The following is a 6,000-nucleotide window of genomic DNA, read 5'->3' on the forward strand; positions in this document are numbered from 1 at the left end:
CACGTAACAATTTCGCAGCTAAGAGGTGAATAAGATAGATACGACGCAGAGAAAGAATCGAAAGTGTGCTGTGGACGTTGCCAAAGTTGGAATGAAGCAGAGAAACGAGAATTAGCATCGACGTTTGGTGAGTTTAATTGTTCGATTCTCACAACTTCCGTCTAGAAATGGATTCTTAAGCGAATCGAAGATTAGAAGGGAATAAGTAGACGCGCGTGACATCGACCGCGAATTCGATAAGGGCAATGACGGTATTCCATTGCCTGTAATTCCCTGAGTAAATAAGTACTAGGTGGAAAGTCAACGATTGCGTGATCGCCGTGATACCAGCGCAGTAGACTTTCGTTCTCCGTTCGATGTATACACGAAAACGAGCGCGGATAATGGATCCATTCGTGGCATGTAATTCGAGTGTATCGCATTATCCAGTGAAAGCCCGTGTTCGTGTACGTCAGCACGAACTGCATTCGGCGCAATGGGCCGCGACGTGCAACACAGCGGCTGCGCCAACGCGGTGATCTTGAATCGGTAGACTGGCTGGAACTGGCCATGAATTCCCATGATTCCGCGTCGATACGTTTTATCGTACGTAGAAATTGTTTTCGCCGGGTGTAACGATCGTCCGTCATGAAACTTCCGAGCTCGTAAGAAACGCCGCGAGGCGAACGTACAGGCTGCCTGCCCGATTTGCATGAAAACATTCTCTTCACGATAGCTCCTGCGCCCTATTTATAGCACGCGGATTATACTTCTGTTAAGCTTTTAAGGGAATATCGTAAAAAAAAGAGTACCATTATCGCGTGAAACATTTATTTCGAGGCGTTTTAACTAGGAAATACTATCAAAGGTATTCGATGAAATATGCTCGTTCAGCAGGAATTTTGCGGAAATGCCGGTGTTCCATTCCCCAGCGAAATCCAATACGCTTCGATTACGTCGATTCCTGTACATAAAAGCCAGGTAATTGCAGCGTCGTCGTTACTGTCGATTTTTCGAAAACGGTAATTATTCGGCGCTCCATTGGCCGCTTAGAAATTCCGCTCGTACACAAGGGACGATTGCAATTACTCCAGGCAAGAAAGCAGTCACGAGTAACTAATACGTCTTGTAATTGCTTCGGGAGGCGAGAAAGGTGGGCGCGTGCGGGTGCGTGCAATATTCAAAGGTCGTCGAGGAGTCATTGATTACAGGTTAAAATCGTTCCACTATATTACGCGGAGCCGTAATCCATGGAATTATTCGTAGAAGAAGTTTAATAGCCTACCGCGTATACGCACGATAGGAAATCACCGTGGATCGTCTATCAGGATTGAAAGGAGGAGGGCAGTAAAGTCAGACAAAAGCCCGTCGTCGTGCAAAATTGATCCCGTGTGCAATTGCGCCGTAAAATAGCCGGAGATTCCGTTTGTCTGTCCGCAAGGGGAAGGTGCAAATCCGCGTGGGAGACGCTCGCAGGTTCGCAATCGCGTAACGGTGCTTTCGCTCACGCACGCGAACGTAACCCTCCCCGGTTTCGCGCGCCGTCCTCGAATTTGCATATTTATGACTGTTTATAATGTATAATTGACGGGAATCCGCATACCGTCGGACTAAAGCTACCAGGGCTGAAGCCCCCCTCCGGTGCCTTCTGCGAACCGCCAAATCAGATTACCGGCTTTGCATTTTAGCTCGACCTCGGTCACGACCACCGGGTACAGCGCGACCTATCCACCCTCGTGCCTCTTTCGAATCCTTCCTCGTGGCTCTTACTCTCCCTTTCGTTCGGCTACGCCGTCTTTTAACCCCGCGACGCGCATCATCCCTCTCTGTCTCACCGTTCGCCGCGAATGCCAAAATACTCACTCCTGTGGTGGTTCTCCTTTTTTTTCGCGACTCGGTCGCCGGAAGAGGGTGCAATTAAAACCGGCGCCGCGCGGCGGCGGCGGCGGCCTGCACGGAAATGGCTGGATCTCGACTAGGGCCAGGTCGCTTTTTCACCTCTCGAGTGGCTCAAAGGACGTGAATTTTACAGCCACGCAATTATGCAAGACGAGGAACAGCCGCGCGACGCCCAGCCGCCGCCACTCGCGGACTCGTCGACGAGCGAGCACACTCTCCACGTTCTTAAACGTGATTATTGGAATAATGCATTATTCAGCGAGCTGTCGTTTAATTGTTTGCCCCATTCCGTCTAGGTAAAGACTCGTCGAATCACTGGACGTTGTAGCGTGTTAATTTTGCTTTCGATCTCTTGTTCTGTCGATGAAGCCGTGAGTGGTGCCGTCGCCTTACGTTGCTCGATCTTGATAACGCCTCGATCCAGAGGTGGACGCACCTACGCTCTGTTCTCCAATCAGCTTATCCAGATGAGGTCTCTGGATAAGGTAAGTCCGACAAATTCACGCGTGACGTTAAATCGTCGATCGACATCGTTCGTAAAACAGGTCGCTTCTACTTTTCTCCGAGTCAGATTCCCAACGTGGTCTCTTTAATCCTGTCAGATGCTCGCGCGGTCCCAAAAGGGCTTAAAGACCCGCGCCAGAACGCGCGCAATTTCGCCATTGCTCGCGCGAGTTACGCGAGATGGAATTAGACTCGCTCTGTTCTGTTTCGCACTCGCCAAGCGGACTACAAACAGAAGGAAGTAGGTACATCTTTCGCCGGCGGTGTACAACGCTCTTGATAAAAGGTCGCAAACGGCTAATTTTCTGGTTAACGAGCTACAGTGTCGTACACGTTTTCTCTATCATCTCCCAGCGGCACGGCCACTTTAAAGCTTACACCGTTTTCGCGGCTGGGAACTTTCGCGCAACCTCTGACATCGCCTACTTCACTCAAACGGTCTTTGACCTACCAATTCCCCGCGACTACGTCCCACTCTCACGTCCCGCGGTCTTTTTCGTGGCGCGGTGATAACCTGGGAAGATGAAAAATTTGTAAACGTACACGCGTAACCGTGCCACCGGTTCCTGACATTTCCACCCAAAACGTGTGTTCGTCTGTGTGTGTGTGTGTGTGTGTGTGTGTTCGTATTACGTCGCGCATACGAGAGCGCGAAACGAACACGTTTCTACCGATTCCTTCGCGTTTTCGCAGTACTTTCCTGGAGCACCCGTGGCCTGACTTTGAATAATGTATCGTCTTAAATTTCGCATTTGAAATTCTGTCTGCAAAACTGAGGTTTGTTCCGCACGAGAGTCCGACTCGCGCGGTAATGCCAAAGTAACGCAACGGGGCAGAGATTGATACGGGCGTAGCAGGGGGTAAATTGATAATTGAAGAGCCTCGAGACGAAGGAAGCGTTACTTTCGAATATTTCGCACGGTTCCCTTTAATCAGAGGCAATAAAATGGACAATAAACCTGGGCAGCCGGACGCGTGGTAGTTGACGATGTAACAAATTTCACGTGGCTGGTGGGAGCACGCGCCCAAGGGTGTGTTAAAAGTGAGAGGCGTAAAAGCCGATCTCGATACGTGCACGCACGTAGCCGAGCGATCCAGGGCTGGGAATGAAAGGAGCGTACGTGTAACGGTGAAAAGAAAGCTTTTTTTTTTACAGTCAGTGTATCGAAGCGTTTCATATTCGATGAACATTACGCGATAATGGAATTTCATATTCGATCCGTCATGAATAACGTCGCGTTGCGACGGGGAATTTTGTTGTTTTTTTCTCACTTCCGTTTCATCGAAAATTAATGGATTACGCGTGCGATTCGATGATCCCGAAAATGAGCAGAAATTCCCCGGCACGATATAAATGGCGGGGCCTCTAACACGTTCTCGGTGCGCAATTCATCGCGTAAAATCGTTCCGTAAGCTGCCGCGATCGCGCGGGGGGGAAAAACGTGCGTTAAAGAGGAAACGCGGGCGCGCGATGGGAGCGAAAAATAGAGAACACGCTGGCTGAATGGCCGAGCGTAGCCCATGCGTGTGATATAACGCGGCGACGAGGTCCGAGCGGACGACAAATGGCGAGCCATTTGCGAAATAACGCATCGACAAACCCGCCGGCAAAACGAACGTCAGAATCGTTTCCTACGGTCGTTTCACCCTCGGTTTGAATTCGCTGCGGACCCATTTCAATGCCTGGAGGGGGTGTGGTCACGTTCTTCCGAACAAGAAAATACTTGGCATTTCGTATTCACCCATAAAGACCATGACTTCCCAATGAGAAGCGCTCCTTCCGGAATCGCTCTTGAACTTTCATCGATTGTCGACCAACCCCGGCTATTCTACGAACGTTTTCCTCGAGTTTCGCTTTTTGTCCACCGCCGCTCCAATGGATCTTCGCGAAATTTCTGCGGCATTTCCCGGTGACAAGGTCCGAGTTCTCGACTGCGAAACCTACCCCTGCTCCCGTCGCGGAAATCTTGAGAAAATTTTCGAGCGTAGCCCTCGGTTGTGTTCCGTCAAATCTTCATCCCCCTCGATGGAAGTATTGGTCGTCAACCAAATTGCGTGGGTTCCTCAGCATGTCGCGTTCGAGAGGGTTAAGGAAGGGCACGCGTTATCGAAAACGGCGAAGGAAGGTACGAAGGAGAGGAGAGAAGGAGGAAGGTGGCACGGGGACGTAGACATGGGCGTGCCAAGCACTGTTTGGTCTCCGGAGAGAGCGTAGAGGGTGTAAGAGGGTCTGGTCGCTGAAGAGTGACTGGACGGATCGGCGTCAAAGTGAGGGTGGCTGATGTATATGCATGCTACTCCTGGGTCAGCGGGATGGCCGGAATTACCATAAACACGCTAGATAGTAGGCTAACTGCCGCCGTACCTCTTCATCCTTGCCCGTTCTCCAACCCCCTCTAACTCCCCTCGCGTTCGTCTGCCTCTTTCGATTCATCAAACTAACCGTCGCCAGTTTCGGGCTTTCTCCCGTTGTTTGCTATCGGGGCAAGTTTCGCGTTTTCGATCCTGGCAGCCGACCTGGTCCCACACTTCGCCGGCCCCGTCGCACTTTTTTCATTAGCTCAGAAATTTCTGGCAAAATGTCCACGCCAATTTCGCGAAAGTTCGAATAGCCACCCCCCCGGCTAACTAGGTACGTTCAGACCCGCTGAATATTTATACGTTTTGCTCGCAAAGTCTGTAATACGTGGCATGATTTTGGGGCACCAATTACGAGGGCGGATGGCAACGGGAACGCGACGTCGCCTCGTTCCATCGTCCGTTTCGGTGGCCACGATACTTTAACCCGTTCGCTGGCCAGGCAAATTTAAAGCGTCTTGTCGTCGGGTGCCAAGACTTTATTTTACAGGAAACATGCAATTTCATAAAATCTAATAACATTAAGTTACGAACGTAGCACTGAAATGACATTTACAGGCCATCTTGTCTAATAATTCCCAACTGAAGCGGCTATAAACATATTTCGCGACCAATTGCAATCGATCTAAGCTTGCAGAGCAAGCTACGAGATATCTCGTGGTCGGCAGTCTTGGTACATACGCTTACTACGAGACATCTCGTAGCTGGCAGTGAATGGGTTAACTTTCACTCCGTTCCCCGTCATTTATCGACCTTTGCCGTGCGAGATCACAGAGGAGGTCTCCTTGATGTTTCTTCGAGCGCGACGGGTAGAAGGGTAGACTTTAGCGTGCCACCCAGCTTTATTCGTGGCCGCGTTTGATCGATTTCCTTCCGTTCGAAGACTCAAACACCTAGTCCAGGTTATTCTTTGAACCGTCCTCTAACGTGTGAGCGAAAACAGGATCGATCACCTGGTCCAAACAATTTTTGGGGCTCCGTGAACGACATCGAATTCGACGTTCGCGTCGTTTTCGTTTCTTCGCGTTAGGGTGAAGTGTGAGAAAGTCAGATCGTGAAATAATAGGAGGAGTACGAAGGACGCGAGGTAACGTAGCGTTCGAACCGCACGTGTTGCCCGTGAAACGGCGGAACGAAGTGAATCTGCATTCGGTGGTCGATCCGACCGCAAAGTTTGTTACCAAAACCGCCTGAAGTTGCCTTTGGCTCCTCTCACCTAGCGCGTCGTTGCACGCACAAATCACCCGGCGCCACACTCGA

The 6,000-nt window shown here is 50.5% G+C and overlaps 1 protein-coding gene across 1 annotated transcript in view; it reads left to right on the forward strand.

Annotated features, from left to right (window-relative positions):
• The window catches only part of Pxb (putative Hedgehog signaling attenuator pxb), a 212,474-nt gene that overhangs the window by 59,271 nt on the left and 147,203 nt on the right, over nt 1-6,000 (forward strand). The window lies entirely within an intron of this gene.

The sequence above is a fragment of the Xylocopa sonorina genome, chromosome 1, assembly GCF_050948175.1.
Source record: "Xylocopa sonorina isolate GNS202 chromosome 1, iyXylSono1_principal, whole genome shotgun sequence".
Taxonomy (NCBI): domain Eukaryota; kingdom Metazoa; phylum Arthropoda; class Insecta; order Hymenoptera; family Apidae; genus Xylocopa; species Xylocopa sonorina.